We start from the raw sequence: 22,691 nt of genomic DNA on the forward strand, positions 1-22,691 counted from the left end.
GGAAGTGTGTGATTGTTGCAGGCTTAGATCTTTACCTATTTTTTTTTTATCCCATTTTCATACGAGAAAAATGCATGTGTTCATTTACTCATTTGCGAATGTGTTGAGCAGAGGAAATGTGCAAGCTATTTGATGCCATTTTTTTCTTACTGAGAAACAGGGTACACACATACAGGTACGAAAACACAGACAGCACACACACATTTTCAGTCATACATCCAGGCACACATGCTGATAGACAACACCTACAGAAACATGCATATAGAGGTGTACTCCAGCTTTGGAATCTCAGGCCCTGGACAGTCTTGGATTAGCCGTGCAATTTATAAATCTTGTCATTCACTCATTTATTCATTCATTAACTCGTTCCATGAGTGGTGTAACTCAAATGTAATAGTCCGACACTTTAAACAGCTGACCACTCCAAGGCACACAAGCTAATGACTTACCTTAACCAGCTGGCGGTCTTCAAGGCTCAGGCTGTGTGGCATTCAGCATCAGAGATGTTACTGAGAGACTGTTACTTATGCACGTGTCCTACAGCCTGTCCTAATGCACAAGTCAATCTTCATGTTGGTATCAGTTCCTGAATAACTGAGTTATTTCCAGTACCTATAAACCTCACAGGTCTAGGCAGCAAAAGAACAAAACCAACTATCCAGACGCAGAGAACACATAGCCTGAACCCACAAACCTATGATGTAAGCATGTATGTGACTGGATCATGATACAGTGTGCAAGCTGTGTGTATGTCTGAGTGAGTGAATTTGTAGTTTGATGTGCTCATTTGAGATGACTTGAGATGTGGTGAGTTGGTCTCATATATAATTCAGTATAAGGTTGATGATGCAAGTGAGTAGTTTTGTAGAAGAGTGAGCGAATGGTGTAAGCCACAGGTTTTTGGTTTAGGTGCTGCTTTCAGTATATCAGTGTTGAGTTGTGGTTTGAGTAGGTAAGTGATAGTTCTGATTGTGATCTAAAAAAAAAAGATGGGGAAAACCTAACCACTCAGAATCAAAAGAAGCCAAATTACATGAGGTAGTTTTGCCCTATCTACTTGTATTCAGGCAATCCGTATGCTCTGATGTGGGCTGATTCAGGATGTGAATGACAACGACAAAGCAATGGCTAGAAGAGGCTGATCCTCTCTAGGTGTGTAATTGATATTGATATTGAATTTATTAATTGAGTAAGTCTGACCTGAAAAGACAGTGAAACAGAAAATGGTGCCATTGAACCCTTCTGAAAGACAGACACACTCAATCATGATGGCTTAAAGACTCTCAGCAGTGAGAGATGACTACAGGAGACACTAGCCTCTACTCAGATGGGTTCTGGCAATGCAGCAACAATATTAGGTGGTTGTCTCATCATGCATCCAGCATGATCAAGGTACAGCTGATAAATGTTTTAGTTTTTACTTTGCAATTTGGTGGTGCGCCAATTCGTGTTTCTTCTCTAGAGCACGGAAGACTATTGCGCCCTTTTTGGGTCTGAGCTAAAGACAGCATTACGTACCTCTCTCCTAGAGCTATTGTTTTCATTTTGCTGTAGTTAGTGTCTGGGTTAGTTATTGAGCAAACATTGACAGTAGCGAGTATATATTTGGTGATAATGCCCCACCTTACAATCAATCTAGTGGCTTCAATAACGAATGCCAATATGGGCTGTGACTTATAAATGTACTTCATGTAATAGCCCAACAAAGCTTCCTTTAGCTAGTGTCTTAGCGTTCAAATTATCCGATAGATCTTCATTTGTGCCTTATGAGACATTTTATGAGTCCATCAGTTATCTTCAGTTCTCCCTACATAAGCTGCTGCCAGTAGTCTACGTTTAAAATTGTCGGGGACTGTGCAGGTTCTTGTCAGATGCTGCATAACTTATTGCGTTACATCACAAGATGAACTTGAATAACATAACTTCTCTTATTCGTTACTTTTAATATGATGTCCCATTGTGGCTTGTGAAATATGTATTGGTTTTGTTAGTAAAAAAGATCATTCATTTGCCTACTTTTCATTGTTGAAGTTTAACGCCATTTTTTAACGGCAGAGTATGCAGAACACTGGGCCTCATTTGTCAAACACCGCAATGCAGATGGATCAATGGGAATGACCGTTTTTATAAACTCGATATCGGACACTTATAGGTTGAACACAAGAGTGTATTGTGATCTGAGCTGACAATTTTCATGCTGAGCTTTGCTTTGTAACACTGCTTCAGTACCCCTACTATTATGTTTGACTGACCGCTAAAGGTTGAACATTTAGGGCCTCATTCACAAGGCATTTGTGCCACTATTGCGTCATTTTATGTGACGCGGCAGTGGCGCTAAGCAGTGCTTTACACTGCTCTATATTTGAAAACTGATGCATTGGTCCCAATGCTGCTATTTGTAAAGCCTTGCGTTACATTATACCTGCACCAGGTATAACGAATGCAAGACAGGCGTTCCCAAACGCAGTGAAATTTACAACATTTCACTCTCTCATTCTGCGACTTTACTGCTTCAAAAATGTAACGCCTGCTCAGAGCAGGCATTAAACTCATGCAGGGCTTTTTCATATGGGAGCCTTTCATGCATTGCTTGATTAGCATCAATTTTTTAACGCTAGTCCAGTAATGAATTTCTGGCACATCTGTGGAAAGAAGCACCATGGATCTCTGTATAATAAATAAAGTGCATCCATGGCATCGTTGGGAAATCGTTAGGCAGTGCAAGAAATCTGACACATCAAGCCGATGCATCAGTTTCTTGTAAATGAGGCCCATCGTGTATAGTGTTGAAGCAACTGACATTTTTCTTGACAAACTTTGCTTTGTAACATTGTTTCAGTTACCCTACTGTAACTTGTTTGAGAACTTGCCCATGGATTCTGTATTTCTCTGTTTTTATCTTAACTGCTTGTGGTCAGAAACTCCTAGGCCTTGTACTGCTCTGCACCTCTTTCCCTGTTTCTTATGAGTTATTGCATGTTCTCTTAAATGGGTTGTCTTAATCACTCATTGTTTTTTCACATTCTTTTTAAAGCAGAATTACACCTCCATGAGTATAGCAACGGTATAAAAAATCAAAAATAAATAAATGAATAAATAAAATGTATTTTAGGATGAACTACCTTCATGTTCCTTCAAAATAAAACCCTCTTGCCTCTTGTAATGGGTGCAAATATTACGTAAGAATGTTCAGCAGCTTAAAGTGAGCTTTCAAAAACTAGGTTCAATGATTAGGATTGTGACTGGCACAAAATGTACTGGTGGAGTGGAAGACTAAAATAGCTTTCCATCACTTTAAAATCCTTTCTTTATTTACATTTCGAATGTGAGTCTTTGAAGAAGGAAGGGACAGCGAAAATCTAACTTTTGAACTTTGTGTAGGATAGAGCACAATTTTCCAAGAAGAACTTAATAAATAAAAAAATAAAAATATAACTTTTAGGCAAATATAGTGGTCATTCTACTCTGGAACTTTTAAAAAAATGAACCATAGGAAAGAAACAATACAGTTATTTCTTCTACCTTGACAAAACACATCAAAGAGTGAGTATAATTTAAGGTGTACATCTTTTAGAAGAGGTCAACGTTAAATTAAATTAGAGCCTTATTTACAAGTGGCTTGCACCAGCGGCACATGCTCATATCTACAAGTCCACTCAAAGCCACTTTGTATGGCTTTTCATGGCATTACAGATATGGAGTAAGGCAATGAATCAAAACTCACTGCATTGCCTTAATTTCCGTGAAGATGTGGTCCATGCGTGTTGCGGTGGGTGTTTCCATGCAACACCCATGGATTTTGAAGCATTCAAAGATTTACAAGATTTTATAAACCTGGGAATGTGTCAAAAGCCTACACCTCCCAGTGAAGGTGTAAGGGAGGTGCAACATGGAGAAATAACATTATTTTTCATCTTTTTTCCTCTTTGTTAGGTGTGCTGCATTCTGCAGCACACATAGAATGAGGAAATCGCATACAGTGATTGTTTTTGTGCAGGAAGGTGTTCCTTCCTGCACAAAAACAATCATTCCTACATTGTAGACACCCTTGCACCATGGTAAAAGGGTTCCTAAATTGGTACTTGACAGCCAATTGTGCACCAACCAGGGGGAAACGACTGAAATGCTCCATATATCATCGAGATGATGCATCCCTTCCCTTTTCTTTTGACGCAGGGCAGTGCAGCAAGAATCCTTGCAATGCTGCTTTGTGGCAAACCCTTGTAAATAGTGCCCCAGGTGTGCACACTCTGGCACACATTCTATGGTAATAAAATCTGAATTTTGTCCTTTTAAATATGTGCTCCAAGGTGCAAAAATCAGATATTTACTCTACTTACCAACACAATTCTTGCTGCAATCTTGGGCAAAATCGTGTGGATTGCATAATTTATTAAAAGGCAATTAGAGCTTGGCAAATCCTGCCCCACTTAAAATTTCATTTTGTAAATGAACATGAGTTTGCACCCAAAATGGAACTAGGCTTATAGTTGTAAACAGAACCATAGATTATACATGGAAGAGAAGCTCAGGTTGTCTGCAAAGTCACTTTTAATATTGATTTGGAGATCTTAACTTTTTTGTGCAGCTACCTATCTACAATGTTCTGTTATCAGTGCCTATGCCCGAATGTCTTGAAAGCTGAACACTTGGATCAGATATGAAAGGGAACAGGAATAATGGGAAGCAATGTACATCATGACCTTTTTACTCTTACCACCCTCAGCTGACTTGCCAGGACTATCCTGTTTATGCATAAATAAATAGTAGGTATGTGGCCACCTGCCCACAGCTCTAAGCAACATCAGTGCATCCCCCTGAGCAAATATATTAAAAGTACCTAGTTTCTTGAATTCCTCCTTACACCACCATCTAAGCCTTTTCTCCACACTGAACTAGAAACCTGAACTCCCCACTCTTAATTGAGATAATAATGGTGAAAGTGGAGCTGTATCCAACATAAAATTAAATCTGATGACTTCTCTGGATTTCCACAAGCCTGCAGGTTGCGGAGAGAGCTATTTTGGGAACCAGAACTATGGAGTTAAACAATTCTATCTTTCATTCCCCCACCATAGTTGGATGTCTGGAAATCAGAGAGGAGTTACAAAAAAATTAAAGCTGATCATTGCCTAACTCATGAAAGGTGAGTTGCAAGTAAAACTTTGATTCTACATGGTGATCAGGCATCTGCCTGCTTGAGTGTATTCCTTCATCCCCACATGATGTGTTTGCTATTTTTCTGCACAGTTTGAATCTATACTCTGCAGTCTGTGGCAGCCAGACTTGGGTAGTACCCTAACATAGTAAATGCTTTTAAGGTGTTTTTAGTGGCTGATGTCTTGAAACCTACTAGACAGAGGTTTAGCATCCTGGTTTGTTCTCACTTTGAGGTCTCAATACTTGGATTGGCAACCATTCACTGGGGGCACTAATTGCTACATACCTAATTAATATTCATTAAACCGGACATTTTCCACCCACCCACAAACAGAAATATTGATGTTTCCTATTTTTACGTATCACATTATGAATTGCATCCCTATTTACCAACAAGGCAGTGTGCAAACTGCACATCCCTAGTGTGGAAATGGGAATGATACGTTGAGCCCACAGTGTCATGTTCTTCCCCTTGAATAGGCCCCATTATGCATGTATATGACACAGAACATAATTTGTATTGCCGCTGAATTTTGTGTTAGGTCCATATTATCCCAACATCACAAATGCTGGTGGTCAAGAGTTAAGTCAACATCATTTATAAGAAACAAACGTGAATTTATAACTAGAAAGCAATTTTTACTTTGGATATCTATGGGCTAAAAGACTGATAAGTACAATAGACAATGAATGATAGACATAAAGCAGGGCACAGTGTTTACTGTAACTTAGCAGAGTTTCCAAGGAGACAGTAAAAAAAAGTAGTTAAGACAAAAGAATGTTACATTGACCTTGTTATTCAAAAATGCTAAGTAACACCTGCTAGCGCATCTGGTCCTTAGTAAGTAAACTTACAATGGGACGCGTATTGACCAATGAACCTTTTGGATCGCATGGAGTATCCTAGCCATGTAGTGACTAATTGTTGGAAAATGGGTTATTGGTAGGGCAGGTACGTACCTACACCTAGCAACAAGCCACTAACCTCCACATAGGTGCAGTTAGGTCTCAGTAAATTAATCCCAGCTCAACCCTTGGTAGCTTGGCAACGAGCGTGAAAGCTTAACTTAGGAGACAAAGTGTAAAGCATTCAAATATCACAAAACAGTAATTAAATAAAACACAGGAAACAGTTTAAAAATCCAAAACCAATTTATAAAAATAGTTTATATTTTTATCTTTAAAATGACACAAAAACGATTAAAATCAGTTCAGGGGAACCGGAGATATGAATTTTTAAAGAATTATTACTTTTCTAGCGCTTAGAAACAAAACGCGCCAATCGGGTCATCTGGTTGCACCTCGACCGGGGCAAAGTCAAACTTTCAGGCCGACCGCGATGGAGCCCTGCTCGGCTACAGGTCGCGGGAGGCCTCGGTTAAAAAGTTACCTTCTGACTTAGTCTTTATTTTGAAGTTTTTCTTCACCGGGACGAACCTGCCAGTTGAATCCGACCTCATGGAGCCCTTGTCCGGATACGCGATGTGGGTTTCCTCGGTGGAGACTTAGTCGTTTTTTCGAGATGAAAATCCTTCGACCGGGGAAAACCTGGATCTTGATCCGACGTCCATGGAGCCCTTCTCGGATACGATGGCTGGGAGGTCCCGGTCAACTTTTTACCTTCGGACTTAGTCTCTTTTTTGGATGTTTTTCTTTACCGGGACGAACCACGAAGTCAGGCCGGGTCGCGGTTGAGGCAAGCCGGCTAGAATTTCCACGTCGGGTCGGTCACTTTATGGAGCTTTTTTTCAAAAATTCTCCAATCTTTTCCAAACTTCTGGGGCTTCACCCAGATGTTCTTTTAAGGTTCTTTTGGGGTCCACAGCTCACCCCAAGGGTCCAGAAGGTCTGTGATGGTCCTTGGGAAGTGCAGACTTCAACTCCCAGAATGCACCTGGCGCAAACTCCTTTTTGGCCACTGGACAGTGGTCAGCTGGTCACTTTTTCAGGAGTTGGTGCAGGGGACTCTGGATAGCAATTTTTCACCTGTAGCAAACAGGGAGTCCCTCCTTGAACCAGTTGAAGCCAGGCAAAGTCATTCTTGTGGTGAAGCCCAAGTGTGCAGCTGGTGCAGTCTTTCTGAGTGCAGGGTCCAGGTGCAGGCCAGGGGTCCAGCAGGGCAGTCCTTCTTCTCCTTGTAGTTCCTTCTTCTTGAAATTTGGTGGGGATCTGAGGCGTGGGTGCAGGTCTGCCAGTTTTATCCTTGCTCCTGGGTGAAAAGCAGGGGGGCCCTGGTTCTCCAATCAGGGACAGGGTCGTCCCCCTGTGATGACCACTTCCTGGGAAGTGTGGCAAAAATCCATCCCAGAAGGCAACAGTCTCTAAAAATCCAACATGGATGAATCTGATTTTTGGAGGTTACATCTGGCTGAGCCCACCCACTGGTGTGGCTAAAAATCATAAACACACCCCTCTCCTGCCCTCTCCTAATCTAATCAAGGGGGCACCTAATTGTCTGGGGTTGCAGGATGTGGGGGTGTTGCTGGGTGCTGCAAATGTCCTTCTCTGCCTTTGAAGACCAGTTTGGCAGCCCTCCCCTTCCTGCCTCACCATCTGCTGAGGGGAGATTCTCTCCCCCAAGCACATTCCTTTGTGTGAAGCCTGGCCACTTCACACCTAATCAAGGCAGCCTGGCAGAAGCTGCTGCAGGCTGGCCAATCAGAGCACAGCAGCAAAAACAATGCAGAGCTGAAATTGGCAACTTTTTACGTAAAGTCTAAACTTTTTACCTGGACAAGTTATATTAAATCCAACAACTGGAAGTTGTGGGATTTATTACAACAATCAATTTGATACCAAATTCTTGGTATGTAACATTTAAGGAGACTTTAAAATTTAAAATAAAGTCTGCCCATTCTAGCCTATGAAGGCCATTTACTTCAATGAGGGAAAAACGAATGTGGCTGTTTTTACCTCACCAGGGCTTATAAATCTATTTTTATAAAGTCCCTGCTTATAGTTACATGGCACCCAGCCCTAGGGGCACATAGGGCACACCTTAGGGGTGACTTATATGTAAAAATAAGGTAGTTTAAGACTTTGGAAGTACCTTTAATTCCAAAGTCGAATTTGCATATAACTTTAATTTAAAAGCAGCCAGCAAGGCAGGCTTGCTTTTAAAATGACACTGGGCACCTCAGCAGTGCACCTAGGTGTGCACCACCTATGCTGTGGTCCCTAAACCTACATGCCCTACCATATACTAGGGACTTATAGGTAGGTTAACTTAGCCAATTATAATTAGCCTAATTTGCATATCCATTTTACACAGAGCACTGGCCCTGGGACTGGTAAGCAGTACCCAGGGCACAGCCAAGAGTCAGTAACCACCAGTACCTATCCAGAAAGAGTGGGGGTGATCAGGCAAAAAAAAAGGACTTTCCTACACTGCCCCCCCCCAGATGAAAGGTGATGGGTACTAACCTACACCCTGGTAGTCCTCATCAGCTAAGTGGAAAAACCTGGAAAGGCCATCTGCATTGGCATGAGCAGTCCCAGGTCTGTGCTCCACTGTGAAGTCCATCCCCTGTAGGGAAATGGACCACCTTAACAGTTTTGGGTTCTCCCCCTTCATCTGCATCAACCATCTGAGAGGTCTGTGGTCAGTTTGTACACGGAAGTGAGTGCCAAACAAGTAAGGCCTCAACTTCTTCAGGGGCCAAACCACAGCAAAGGCCTCCCTCTCAATGGCACTCCATTTTTTCTCTCTGGGGAGTAGTCGCCTGCTGATGAAGGCAACTGGGTGATCATGGCCCTCTTCATTAACTTGTGCTAACACTGCCCCAATCCCTTCCTCTGAAGCATCTGTTTGCACTACAAATTCCTTGCTATAGTCAGGGGCCAGTAACACTGGTGCTGAACACATAGCCTGTTTTAGGGTGTCAAAAGCTTTTTGACACTCTGGGGTCCAAATGACCTTCTTGGGCTGTTTCTTGGAGGTAAGCTCAGTTAGAGGGGCCACTATGGTCCCAAAATTTTGAACAAACCTCCTGTAATACCCAGTCAGGCCAAGAAAGGCCCTGACCTGAGTCTGGGTTTTTGGAGCCTCCCAATCCAGGATAGTCTGGATCTTGGGCTGGGGAGGTTGTACATGGCCTCCACCAACAAGGTGGCCCAGGTACACAACAGAACTTTGCCCTATCTGGCACTTGCTTGCCTTGATAGTCAGGCCTGCTTGAAGCAGGGCCTGAAGCACTTCCTTCAGGTGGACCAGGTGGTCCCTCCAGGTGGAACTAAATACAGCTATATCATCCAAATAAGCTGCACTAAAAGATTCCAACCCAGATAGGACTCTATTCACCAACCGTTGGAAGGTGGCAGGAGCATTTTTCATCCCGAAGGGCATCACCTTGAACTGAAAGTGGCCCTCTGGTGTGGAAAATGCTGACCTCTCCTTAGCTCTTGGACTTAAGGCAATCTGCCAATATCCTGAGGTCAGATCAAATGTGCTCAGGAATTTGGCAGCCCCCAACCTGTCAATGAGCTCATCAGCTCTAGGTATGGGGTGAGCATCAGTCCTAGTGACTGCATTTAGACCTCTGTAGTCCACACAGAATCTTAATTCTTTCTTCCCACCTTGGGGATTAGCTTTGGGCACCAGTACCACTGGACTGGACCAAGGACTATCAGAGGGCTCAATTACCTTCAGGTCCAACATCTTAGCCACTTCAGCTTTGATGTTGGCCTTGACCTGGTCAGACAGCCTGTACAGCTTGTTCTTGACAGGCAAGCTGTCACCAGTGTCAACATCATGGACACACCAATTGGTGAGTCCAGGGGTCAGGGAGAACAGACTAGCAAACTGTCCCAAGACTTGCTTACAGTCTTGTTGTTGCTGATCTGTCAATTTGGGAGAGAGTAGCACTCCCTCCACTGACCCATCTTTTGCCTTTGAGGACAGGAGGTCTGGCAGAGGTTCACCCTCCTCCTCCTTCCCTTCATCAGTGACCATCAGCATGGTCATTTCTGCCCTGTCCTGGTGGGGTTTCATCCTGTTTACATGTAGGATCCTGTGAGGATTCCTGGGGGTGCCAAGGTCCACCAAGTAGGTGACCTCACCTTTTTTCTCTAGGATTGGATAGGGCCCAGTCCATTTGGCCTGTAGTGCCCTAGGAGCCATGGGCTCCAAAACCCACACCAGCTGTCCTGGGTGATACTCAGGCATGGTAGCCTTTTGATCATGCCAGAGCTTCATGAGCTCCTGACTGGCCTCCAGGTTTCTGCTTGCCTTCTTCATATACTCAGCCATGCGAGACCGCAGGCCTAGTACATAATCCAGCACATTCTCCTTGGATTCCTTGAGAGGCTTTTCCCAAGACTCTCTCACCAAGCACAATGGGCCTCTTACAGGGTGACCAAACAGTAACTCAAAGGGGCTGAATCCAACCCCCTTCTTTGGCACCTCCCTGTAGGCAAACAGCAGGCATGGGAGGAGGACATCCCATCTCCTCCTGAGTTTGTCAGACAAACCCATGATCATGCCCTTCAGGGTCTTATTGAATCTTTCCACCAGACCATTGGTCTGTGGATGGTAGGGTGTGCTGAACTTACAAGTAACACCACACTCCTCCCACATGGCTTTCAGATAGGCTGACATAAAGTTTGTGCCCCTATCTGAGACCACCTCCTTTGGGAATCCCACTCTGGTGAACCCACCAAGTAGGGCCCTAGCCACTGTGGGAGCAGTGACTGTCCGGAGGGGTATTGCCTCAGGGTACCTGGTGGCATGGTCCACTACCACCACAATGTACCTGTTACCTGAAGCAGTTGGTGGGTCTAGGGGACCAACAATGTCAATCCCCACCCTCTCCAAGGGAGTCCCAAATACTGGCAGTGGAATCAAGGGAGCCTTTGGCTTGCCCCCTGTCTTGCCACTGGCTTGACAGGTGACACAGGAGCTGCAAAACTCCCTGACTTTTTCTGACATTTCGGGCCAATAAAAATGGTTGCCCAGCCTGCTCCAGGTCTTGGTCTGTCCCAAATGACCAGCTAAGGGGATATCATGGCTTAAGGTAAGGAGGAATTCTCTATACTTTTGGGGGACCACTACTCTCCTAGTAGCCCCTTCTTTAAGGGCCCTTGCCTCAGTGTAGAGAACTCCATCCTCCCAGTAAACCTTGTGGGAACCACTGGTATCTCCTTGTTCTTGCCTGGCAGCAGTCTGCCTCAGGCCCTCAAGAGTGGGACACTCTCTTTGTCCCTGGCACAAATCTTCTCTGGTGGGCCCACCTGCCCCTTGCAGTTCTGCCAAGTCAGGCAGAGTTTGCAGGGAAGGTGTCCCTCCCTCAGAGTTCAGATCCTCCCCCTCAGGGTTGGATTCTTCCTGACCCTCTGTACTTGTTGGGGCTGGCAAGCCAGACCCAGTGCCTTTTCTCTTTTTCTTGGAGGCTTGGCCCATTGTTCCAGGGTCCAAGTGTCCAGCATTCCCCTGTTGTGCCGCCTGTGACCTGGTCACAGCACACACCCATTCAGGGAGGTCCAGCATCTGTGCATGGACCCTTCTTTCCACTTCTGACCACTCAGATGCTTCAAGATCATTCCCCAGTAGACACTCTACTGGGAGGGCAGGAGCTACAGCTACTTTTTTAGGGCCAGTCACACCTCCCCATTCCAGACTCACCATAGCCATGGGATGGAGTTTGGTTCTGGTATCTGCATAAGTCACCTGGTGGAAGACACCAGGTAAGACCTGCTCTGGAGAAACCAGCTTTTCTGCGACCATTGTCACACTGGCTCCTGTATCTCTCAGAGCTTCCACTTCAGTCCCATTGACTTTAGGCCTCTGCCTATACCTCTCCATGATGGGAGGTAAGGTGGCCATAGTTGCAATGTCCACCCCACCCACGGATACTAAGGTGACCTCAGTGTACCCTGATTCCACCCCTGGGCCAACTTCCACCCCCAACCCTACACTAGCAATCCCCTGGGATTGCCCCCCCAGTGGGGGGCTTCTTAGAGCAGATAACATCTCCTCTTTTATGTCCTGGCTGATGACAGTCAAAACACTTGCCGGCCTTAGCAAGCTCCTGAAACTTTCCTGCTTTAGCAGGATCATAATTCTTTCCCTGATACCCTTTCCCTTTAAAAGTGAATTGGCTCGGGGCTCCCCCTCCCTGAGAAGTTTTTGGGGACTCTTGTGAGGACTCTTTGGGTTTTTTGTCATCTTTCCCCTGGTTCTTCCCCTGAGAAGAACCATGTCCTCCCTTTTTCTGATCACCCCCTGGGGGTTTCTGGTTAACCCTAGTTCTTAACCAGTCATCTGCTGCCTCCCCCAGCTCTCTGGGGTTGGTCAACCTAGAGTCTACTAGATACTGGCGGAGCCTCTCTTGGACACAATTAGTTAGAAGGTGCTCCCTCATAATCAAATTGTACAGCCCCTCAAAGGTACTTACCCTGTTGCCCTGTATCCAGCCCTCCAGTGCTTTTACTGAAATGTCCACAAAGTCCACCCAGGACTGGGTGCTTGTCTTTTGGGTGTCCCTAAACTTAAGCCTATACTGCTCTGGGGTTAGACCAAACTTTTTAGTTAAGCAACTCTTCATACTGGGGTATGAGTCTGCATCCTCCCCACTCATGGTTAGGAGCCTATCCCTCCCAGAGTTGGGAACTAACTCCCAAAGGAGTGAACCCCAGTACTGAGGCTTGACTTTCCTCATCTGGAGGGCCCTCTCAAATGCCCCCAGCCACTTATCTATGTCATCCCCCTCTACATAGGCAGGAACCACCCCTTTGGGTAATCTGGGGGCAAAACCCCCACCCAGGGGCACCTCAGTTTCTTTCTCGCTGCCTCCATCTTTTTTTTCTTTACTTGCCCACTTTTTCTTTTCTAGGGCAAGCTTATCTGCTTCCAAAGCTATGTAGGCTAGCTGGGCTTCCAGCTCTCTTTCTCTGATGGATGGGTTCTCTCCTCCTGAAAGGACCCCCTTCCTACCACTAGCTTTGGGTCTGCCCCTAGTGACTGTATCCACTGAGGACCGTTCCTCCTCTTCCTCACTTGGGGTCTGATGCCTTCCCTCCCCTGAAAGGTTAGAGCTAGCATCTTCCCCTTTTTCTTCCTCCTCTGGAGCTTCCTCTGTCTCTACCTCTTGGGCCTCAGCCCATGCTGTCAGGGATTTAATCAGGATTTCCTTCCTGAGATTAGTGGTTGCAGGCAACCCTCTTTCAATACACAACCCCCTAAGCTGGACTACTGTCAGTGTGGGTAGGCTAGCCAGATCAAGCTCCATGGTTCCCTAGTTTTGTGTCAACAAAAACTTTTTGCAAAAATTGGAAACAAGAATTTAGAAAAATTACAAAAATTCAATAATTGAAATTAATCCAAATTAAAAATTAAAAACAATTTTTGCACTAGGTCAATTTAAAGGATTTTTAATTTGTTTTACCTAAAACTGTAACGTGATATTGAACACAAGTACAGGATCCCGTCGCTGCTTCCAATTATGTTGGAAAATGGGTTATTGGTAGTGCAGGTAGGTACCTACCCCTAGCAACAAGCCACTAACCTCCACATAGGTGCAGTTAGGTCTCAGTAAATTAATCCCAGCTCAACCCTTGGTAGCTTGGCAACGAGCGTGAAGGCTTAACTTAGGAGACAAAGTGTAAAGCATTCAAATATCACAAAACAGTAATTAAATAAAACACAGGAAACAGTTTAAAAATCCAAAACCAATTTATAAAAATAGCTTATATTTTTATCTTTAAAATGACACAAAAACGATTAAAATCGGTTCAGGGGAATCGGAGATATGAATTTTTAAAGTATTATTATTTTCTAGCGCATAGAAACAAAAAGCGCCAATCGGGTCATCTGGTTGCACCAGGACCGGGACAAAGTCAAACTTTCAGGCCGACTGCGATGGAGCCCTGCTCGGCTACAGGTCGCGGGAAGCCTCGGTTAAAAAGTTACCTTCTGACTTAGTCTTTATTTTGAAGTTTTTCTTCACCGGGACGAACCTGCCAGTTGGATCCGACCTCCTGGAGCCCTTGTCCGGATACGCGAAGTCGGTTTCCTCGGTGGTGATTTCTACCTTCGGACTTAGTCGTTTTTTCGAGATGAAAATCCTTCGACCGGGGTAAACCTGGATCTTGATCCGACGTCCGTGGAGCCCTTCTCGGATACGATGGCTGGAAGGTCCCGGTCAACTTTTTACGTTCGGACTTAGTCTTTTTTTCGGATGTTTTTCTTGACCGGGACGAACCACGAAGTCAGGCCGGGTCGCGGTTGAGGCAAGCCGGCTAGAATTTCCGCGTCGAGTCGGTCACTTTATGGAGCTTTTTTCTAAAATTTCTCCAATCTTTTCCAAACTTCTGGGGCTTCACCCAGATGTTCTTTTAAGGTTCTTTTGGGGTCCACAGCTCACCCCAAGGGTCCAGAAGTTCTGTGATGGTCCTTGGGAAGTGCGGACTTCAACTCCCAGAGTGCACCTGGCGCAAACTCCTTTTTGGCCACTGGGCAGTGGTCAGCTGGTCACTTTTTCAGGAGTTGGTGCAGGGGACTCTGGTTAGCAATTTTTCACCTGTAGCAAACAGGGAGTCCCTCCTTGAACCAGTGGAAGCCAGGCAAAGTCCTTCTTGTGGTGAAGCCCAAGTGTGCAGCTGGTGCAGTCTTTCTGAGTGCAGGGTCCAGGTGCAGGCCAGGGGTCCAGCAGGGCAGTCCTTCTTCTTGTAGTTCTTTCTTCTTGAAATTTGGTGGGGATCTGAGGCGTGGGTGCAGGTCTGCCAGTTTTATCCTTGCTCCTGGGTGAAAAGCAGGGGGGCCCTGGTCCTCCAATCAGGGACAGGGTCGTCCCCCTGTGATGACCACTTCTTGGGAAGTGTGGCAAAAATCCATCCCAGAAGGCAATAGTCTCTAAAAATCCAAAATGGATGAATCTGATTTTTGGAGGAGAGATCTGGCTGAGCCCACCCACTGGTGTGGCTAAAAATCATAAACACACCCCTCTCCTGCCCTCTCCTAATCTAATCAAGGGGGCACCTAGCTGTCTGGGGTTGCAGGATGAGGGGGTGTTGCTGGGTGCTCCAGATGTCCTTCTCTGCCTTTGAAGACCAGTTTGGCAGCCCTCCCCCTTCCTGCTTCCCCATCTGCTGAGGGGAGATTCTCTCCCCCAAGCACATTCCTTTGTGTAAAGCCAGGCCACTTCACACCTCATTAAAGTGGCCTGGCAGAAGCTGCTGCAGGCTGGCCAATCAGAGCACAGCAGCAAAAACAATGCAGAGCTGAAATTGGCAACTTTTTAGGTAAAGTCTAAACTTTTTACCTGCACTAGTTATATTAAATCCAACAACTGGAAGTTGTGGGATTTATTATAACAATCAATTTGATACCAAATTCTTGGTATGTAACATTTAAGGAGACTTTAAAATTTAAAATAAAGTCTGCCCATTCTAGCCTATGAAGGCCATTTACTTCAATGAGGGAAAAACGAATTTGGCTGTTTTTACCTCACCAGGGCTTATAAATCTATTTTTATAAAGTCCCTGCTTATAGTTACATGGCACCCAGCCCTAGGGGCACATAGGGCTCACCTTAGGGGTGACTTATATGTAAAAATAAGGTAGTTTAAAACTTTGGAAGTACCTTTAATTCCAAAGTCGAATTTGCATATAACTTTAATTTAAAAGCAGCCAGCAAGGCAGGCTTGCTTTTAAAATGACACTGGGCACCTCAGCAATGCACCTAGGTGTGCACCACCTATGCTGTGGTCCCTAAACCTACATGCCCTACCATATACTAGGGACTTATAGGTAGGTTAACTTAGCCAATTATAATTAGCCTAATTTGCATATCCATTTTACACAGAGCACTGGCCCTGGGACTGGTAAGCAGTACCCAGGGCACAGCCAAGAGTCAGTAACCACCAGTACCTATCCAGAAAGAGTGGGGGTGATCAGGCAAAAAAAAGGACTTTCCTACACTGCCCCCTCCCCAGATGAAAGGTGATGGGTACTAACCTACACCCTGGTAGTCCTCATCAGCTAAGTGGAAAAACCTGGAAAGGCCATCTGCATTGGCATGAGCAGTCCCAGGTCTGTGCTCCACTGTGAAGTCCATCCCCTGTAGGGAAATGGACCACCTTAACAGTTTAGGGTTCTCCCCCCTCATCTGCATCAACCATCTGAGAGGTCTGTGGTCAGTTTGTACACGGAAGTGAGTGCCAAACAAGTAAGGCCTCAACTTCTTCAGGGACCAAACCACAGCAAAGGCCTCCCTCTCAATGGCACTCCATTTTTTCTCTCTGGGGAGTAGTCGCCTGCTGATGAAGGCAACTGGGTGATCATGGCCCTCTTCATTAACTTGTGCTAACACTGCCCCAATCCCTTCCTCTGAAGCATCTGTTTGCACTACAAACTCCTTGCTATAGTCAGGGGCCAGTAACACTGGTGCTGAACACATAGCCTGTTTTAGGGTGTCAAAAGCTTTCTGACACTCTGGGGTCCAAATGACCTTCTTGGGTTGTTTCTTGGAGGTAAGCTCAGTCAGAGGGGCCACTATGGTCCCAAAATTCTGAACAAACCTCCTGTAATACCCAGTCAGGCCAAGAAAGGCCCTGACCTGAGTCTGGGTTTTTGGAGCCTCCCAATCCAGGATAGTCTGGATCTTGGGCTGGAGAGGTTGTACATGGCCTCCACCAACAAGGTGGCCCAGGTACACAACAGAACTTTGCCCTATCTGGCACTTGCTTGCCTTGATAGTCAGGCCTGCTTGAAGCAGGGCCTGAAGCACTTCCTTCAGGTGGACCAGGTGGTCCCTCCAGGTGGAACTAAATACAGCTATATCATCCAGATAAGCTGCACTAAAAGATTCCAACCCAGATAGGACTCTATTCACCAACCGTTGGAAGGTGGCAGGAGCATTTTTCATCCCAAAGGGCATCACCTTGAACTGAAAGTGGCCCTCTGGTGTGGAAAATGCTGACCTCTCCTTAGCTCTTGGACTTAAGGCAATCTGCCAATATCCTGAGGTGAGATCAAATGTGCTCAGGAATTTGGCAGCCCCCAACCTGTCAATGAGCTCATCAGCTCTAGGTATGGGGTGAGCATCAGTCCTAGTGACTGCATTTAGACCTCTGTAGTCCACACAGAATCTTAATTCTTTCTTCCCACCTTGGGGACTAGCTTTGGGCACCAGTACCACTGGACTGGACCAAGGACTATCAGAGTGCTCAATTACCTTCAGATCCAACATCTTAGCCACTTCAGCTTTGATGTTGGCCTTGACCTGGTCAGACAGCCTGTACAGCTTGTTCTTGACAGGCAAGCTGTCACCAGTGTCAACATCATGGACACACCAATTGGTGAGTCCAGGGGTCAGGGAGAACAGACTAGCAAACTGTCCCAAGACTTGCTTACAGTCTTGTTGTTGCTGATCTGTCAGTTTGGGAGAGAGTACCACTCCCTCCACTGACCCATCTTTTTCCTTTGAGGACAGGAGGTCTGGCAGAGGTTCACCCTCCTCCTCCTTCCCTTCATCAGTGACCATCAGCATGGTCATGTCTGCCCTGTCCTGGTGGGGTTTCATCCTATTAACATGCAGGATCCTGTGAGGATTCCTGGGGGTGCCAAGGTCCACCAAGTAGGTGACCTCACCTTTTTTCTCTAGGATTGGATAGGGCCCAGTCCATTTGGCCTGTAGTGCCCTAGGAGCCATGGGCTCCAAAACCCACACCAGCTGTCCTGGGTGATACTCAGGCATGGTAGCCTTTTGATCATGCCAGAGCTTCATGAGCTCCTGACTGGCCTCCAGGTTCCTGCTTGCCTTCTTCATATACTCAGCCATGCGAGACCGCAGGCCTAGTACATAATCCAGCACATTCTCCTTGGCTTCCTTGAGAGGCTTTTCCCAAGACTCTCTCACCAAGCACAATGGGCCTCTTACAGGGTGCCCAAACAGTAACTCAAAGGGGCTGAATCCAACCCCCTTCTGTGGCACCTCCCTGTAGGCAAACAGCAGGCATGGGAGGAGGACATCCCATCTCCTCCTGAGTTTGTCAGACAAACCCATGATCATGCCCTTCAGGGTCTTATTGAATCTTTCCACCAGACCATTGGTCTGTGGATGGTAGGGTGTGCTGAACTTATAAGTAACACCACACTCCTCCCACATGGCTTTCAGATAGGCTGACATAAAGTTTGTGCCCCTATCTGAGACCACCTCCTTTGGGAATCCCACTCTGGTGAACACACCAAGTAGGGCCCTAGCCACTGTGGGTGCAGTGATTGTCCGGAGGGGTATTGCCTCAGGGTACCTGGTGGCATGGTCCACTACCACCACAATGTACCTGTTACCTGAAGCAGTTGGTGGGTCTAGGGGACCAACAATGTCAATCCCCACCCTCTCAAAGGGAGTCCCAACCACTGGCAGTGGAATTAAGGGAGCCTTTGGCTTGCCCCCTGTCTTGCCACTGACTTGACAGGTGACACAGGAGCTGCAAAACTCCCTGACTTTTTCTGACATTTCAGGCCAAAAAAAATGGTTGACCAGCCTGTTCCAGGTCTTGGTCTGTCCCAAATGACCAGCTAAGGGGATATCATGGCTTAAGGTAAGGAGGAATTCTCTATACTTTTGGGGGACCACTACTCTCCTAGTAGCCCCTTCTTTGAGGGTCCTAGCCTCAGTGTAGAGAACTCCATCCTCCCAGTAAACCTTGTGGGTACCACTGGTATCCCCTTGTTCTTGCCTGGCAGCAGTCTGCCTCAGGCCCTCAAGAGTGGGACACTCTCTTTGTCCCTGGCACAAATCTTCTCTGGTGGGCCCACCTGCCCCTTGCAGTTCTGCCAAGTCAGGCAGAGTTTGCAGGGAAGGTGTCCCTCCCTCAGAGTTCAGATCCTCCCCCTCAGGGTTGGATTCTTCCTGACCCTCTGTACTTGTTGGGGCTGGTAAGCCAGACCCAGTGCCCTTTCTCTTCTTCTTGGATGCTTGGCCCATTGTTCCAGGGTCCAAGTGTCCAGCATTTCCCTGTTGTGCTGCCTGTGACCTGGTCACAGCACACACCCATTCAGGGAGATCCAGCATCTTTGCATGGACCCTTCTCTCCACTTCTGACCATTCAGATGCTTCAAGATCATTTCCCAGCAGACACTCTACTGGGAGGGCAGGAGCTACAGCTACTTTTTTAGGGCCAGTCACACCTCCCCATTCCAGACTTACCATAGCCATGGGATGGAGTTTGGTTCTGCTATCTGCATAAGTCACCTGGTGGAAGACACCAGGTAAGACCTGCTCTGGAGAAACCAGCTTTTCTGTGACCATTGTCACACTGGCTCCTGTATCTCTCAGAGCTTCCACTTCAGTCCCATTGACTTTAGGCCTCTGCCTATACCTCTGCATGATGGGAGGTAAGGTGGCCATAGTTGCAATGTCCACCCCACCCACGGATACTAAGGTGACTTCAGTGTACCCTGATTCCACCCCTGGGCCAACTTCCACCCCCAACCCTACACTAGCAATCCCCTGGGATTGCCCACCAGTGGGGGGCTTCTTGGTGCAGATAGCATCTCCTCTTTTATGTCCTGGCTGATAACAGTCAAAACACTTGCCGGCCTTAGCAAGCTCCTGAAACCTTCCTGCTTTAGCCGGATCAAAATTCTTTCCCTGATACCCTTTCCCTTTAGAAGTGAATTGGCTCGGGGCTCCCCCTCCCTGAGAAGTTTTTGGGGACTCTTGTGAGGACTCTTTGGGTTTTTTGTCATCTTTCCCTTGGTTCTTCCCCTGAGAAGAACCATGTCCTCCCTTTTTCTGATCACCCCCTGGGGGTCTCTGGTTAACTCTAGTTCTTAACCAGTCATCTGCTGCCTCCCCCAGCTCTCTGGGGTTGGTCAACCTAGAGTCTACTAGATACTGGCGGAGCCTCTCTTGGACACAATTAGTTAGAAGGTGCTCCCTCATAATCAAATTGTACAGCCCCTCAAAGGTACTTACCCTGTTGCCCTGTATCCAGCCCTCCAGTGCTTTCACTGAAATGTCCACAATGTCCACCCAGGACTGGGTGCTTGTCTTTTGGGTGTCCCTAAACTTAAGCCTATACTGCTCTGGGGTTAGACCAAACTTTTTAGTCAAGCAACTCTTCATACTGGGGTATGAGTCTGCATCCTCCCCACTCATGGTTAGGAGCCTATCCCTCCCAGAGTTGGGAACTAACTCCCAAAGGAGTGAACACCAGTACTGAGGCTTGACTTTCCTCATCTGGAGGGCCCTCTCAAAGGCCCCCAGCCACTTATCGATGTCATCCCCCTCTACATAGGCAGGAACCACCCCTTTGGGTAATCTGGGGACAAAACCCCCACCCAGGGACACCTCAGTTTCTTTCTCGCTGCTTCCATCTTTTTTTTCTTTGCTTGCCCACTTCTTTTTTTCTAGGGCAAGCTTATCTGCCTCCAAAGCTATGTAGGCTAGCTGGGCTTCCAGCTCTCTCTCCCTGATGGATGGGTTCTCTCTTCCTGAAAGGACCCTCTTCCTACCACTAGCTTTGGGTCTGCCCCTAGTGACTGTGTCCAGTGAGGACCGTTCCTCCTCTTCCTCACTTGGGGTCTGATGCCCTCCCTCCCCTGAGTGGTTAGAGTTAACATCTTCCTCTTTTTCTTCCTCCTCTGGAGCTTCCTCTGTCTCTACCTCTTGGGCCTCAGCCCATGCTGTCAGGGATTTAATCAGGATTTCCTTCCTGAGATTAGTGGTTGCAGGCAACCCCCTCTCAATACACAACCCCCTAAGCTGGACTACTGTCAGTGTGGGTAGGCTAGCCAGATCAAGCTCCATGGTTCCCTAGTTTTGTGTCAACAAAAACTTTTTGCAAAAATTGGAAACAAGAATTTAGAAAAATTACAAAAATTCAATAATTGAAATTAATCCAAATTAAATTAAAAATTAAAAACAATTTTTGCACTAGGACAATTTAAAGGATTTTTAATTTGTTTTATCTAAAACTGTAACGTGATATTGAACACAAGTACAGGATCCCGTCGCTGCTTCCAATTATGTTGGAAAATGGGTTATTGATAGGGCAGGTAGGTACCTACACCTAGCAACAAGCCACAAACCTCCACAAAAGTACAGTTAGGTCTCAGTAAATTAATCCCAGCTCTACCCTTGGTAGCTTAGCATCGAGCGTCAAGGCTTAACTTAGGAGACAAAGTGTAAAGCATTCAAATATCACAAAACAGTAATTAAATAAAACACAGGAAACAGTTTAAAAATCCAAAACCAATTTATAAAAATAGCTTATATTTTTATCTTTAAAATGACACAAAAACGATTAAAATCGGTTCAGGGGAACCGGAGATATGAATTTTTAAAGTATTATTATTTTCTAGCGCATAGAAACAAAAAGCGCCAATCGGGTCATCTGGTTGCACCAGGACCGGGACAAAGTCAAACTTTCAGGCCGACCGCGATGGAGCCCTGCTCGGCTACAGGTCGCGGGAAGCCTCGGTTAAAAAGTTACCTTCTGACTTAGTCTTTATTTTGAAGTTTTTCTTCACCGGGACGAACCTGCCAGTTGGATCCGACCTCCTGGAGCCCTTGTCCGGATACGCGAAGTCGGTTTCCTCGGTGGTGATTTCTACCTTCGGACTTAGTCGTTTTTTCGAGATGAAAATCCTTCGACCGGGGTAAACCTGGATCTTGATCCGACGTCCGTGGAGCCCTTCTCGGATACGATGGCTGGAAGGTCCCGGTCAACTTTTTACGTTCGGACTTAGTCTTTTTTTCGGATGTTTTTCTTGACCGGGACGAACCACGAAGTCAGGCCGGGTCGCGGTTGAGGCAAGCCGGCTAGAATTTCCGCGTCGAGTCGGTCACTTTATGGAGCTTTTTTCTAAAATTTCTCCAATCTTTTCCAAACTTCTGGGGCTTCACCCAGATGTTCTTTTAAGGTTCTTTTGGGGTCCACAGCTCACCCCAAGGGTCCAGAAGTTCTGTGATGGTCCTTGGGAAGTGCGGACTTCAACTCCCAGAGTGCACCTGGCGCAAACTCCTTTTTGGCCACTGGGCAGTGGTCAGCTGGTCACTTTTTCAGGAGTTGGTGCAGGGGACTCTGGTTAGCAATTTTTCACCTGTAGCAAACAGGGAGTCCCTCCTTGAACCAGTGGAAGCCAGGCAAAGTCCTTCTTGTGGTGAAGCCCAAGTGTGCAGCTGGTGCAGTCTTTCTGAGTGCAGGGTCCAGGTGCAGGCCAGGGGTCCAGCAGGGCAGTCCTTCTTCTTCTTGTAGTTCTTTCTTCTTGAAATTTGGTGGGGATCTGAGGCGTGGGTGCAGGTCTGCCAGTTTTATCCTTGCTCCTGGGTGAAAAGCAGGGGGGCCCTGGTCCTCCAATCAGGGACAGGGTCGTCCCCCTGTGATGACCACTTCCTGGGAAGTGTGGCAAAAATCCATCCCAGAAGGCAATAGTCTCTAAAAATCCAAAATGGATGAATCTGATTTTTGGAGGAGAGATCTGGCTGAGCCCACCCACTGGTGTGGCTAAAAATCATAAACACACCCCTCTCCTGCCCTCTCCTAATCTAATCAAGGGGGCACCTAGCTGTCTGGGGTTGCAGGATG

Source organism: Pleurodeles waltl, chromosome 8, assembly GCF_031143425.1.
Source record: "Pleurodeles waltl isolate 20211129_DDA chromosome 8, aPleWal1.hap1.20221129, whole genome shotgun sequence".
Taxonomy (NCBI): Eukaryota; Metazoa; Chordata; class Amphibia; order Caudata; family Salamandridae; genus Pleurodeles; species Pleurodeles waltl.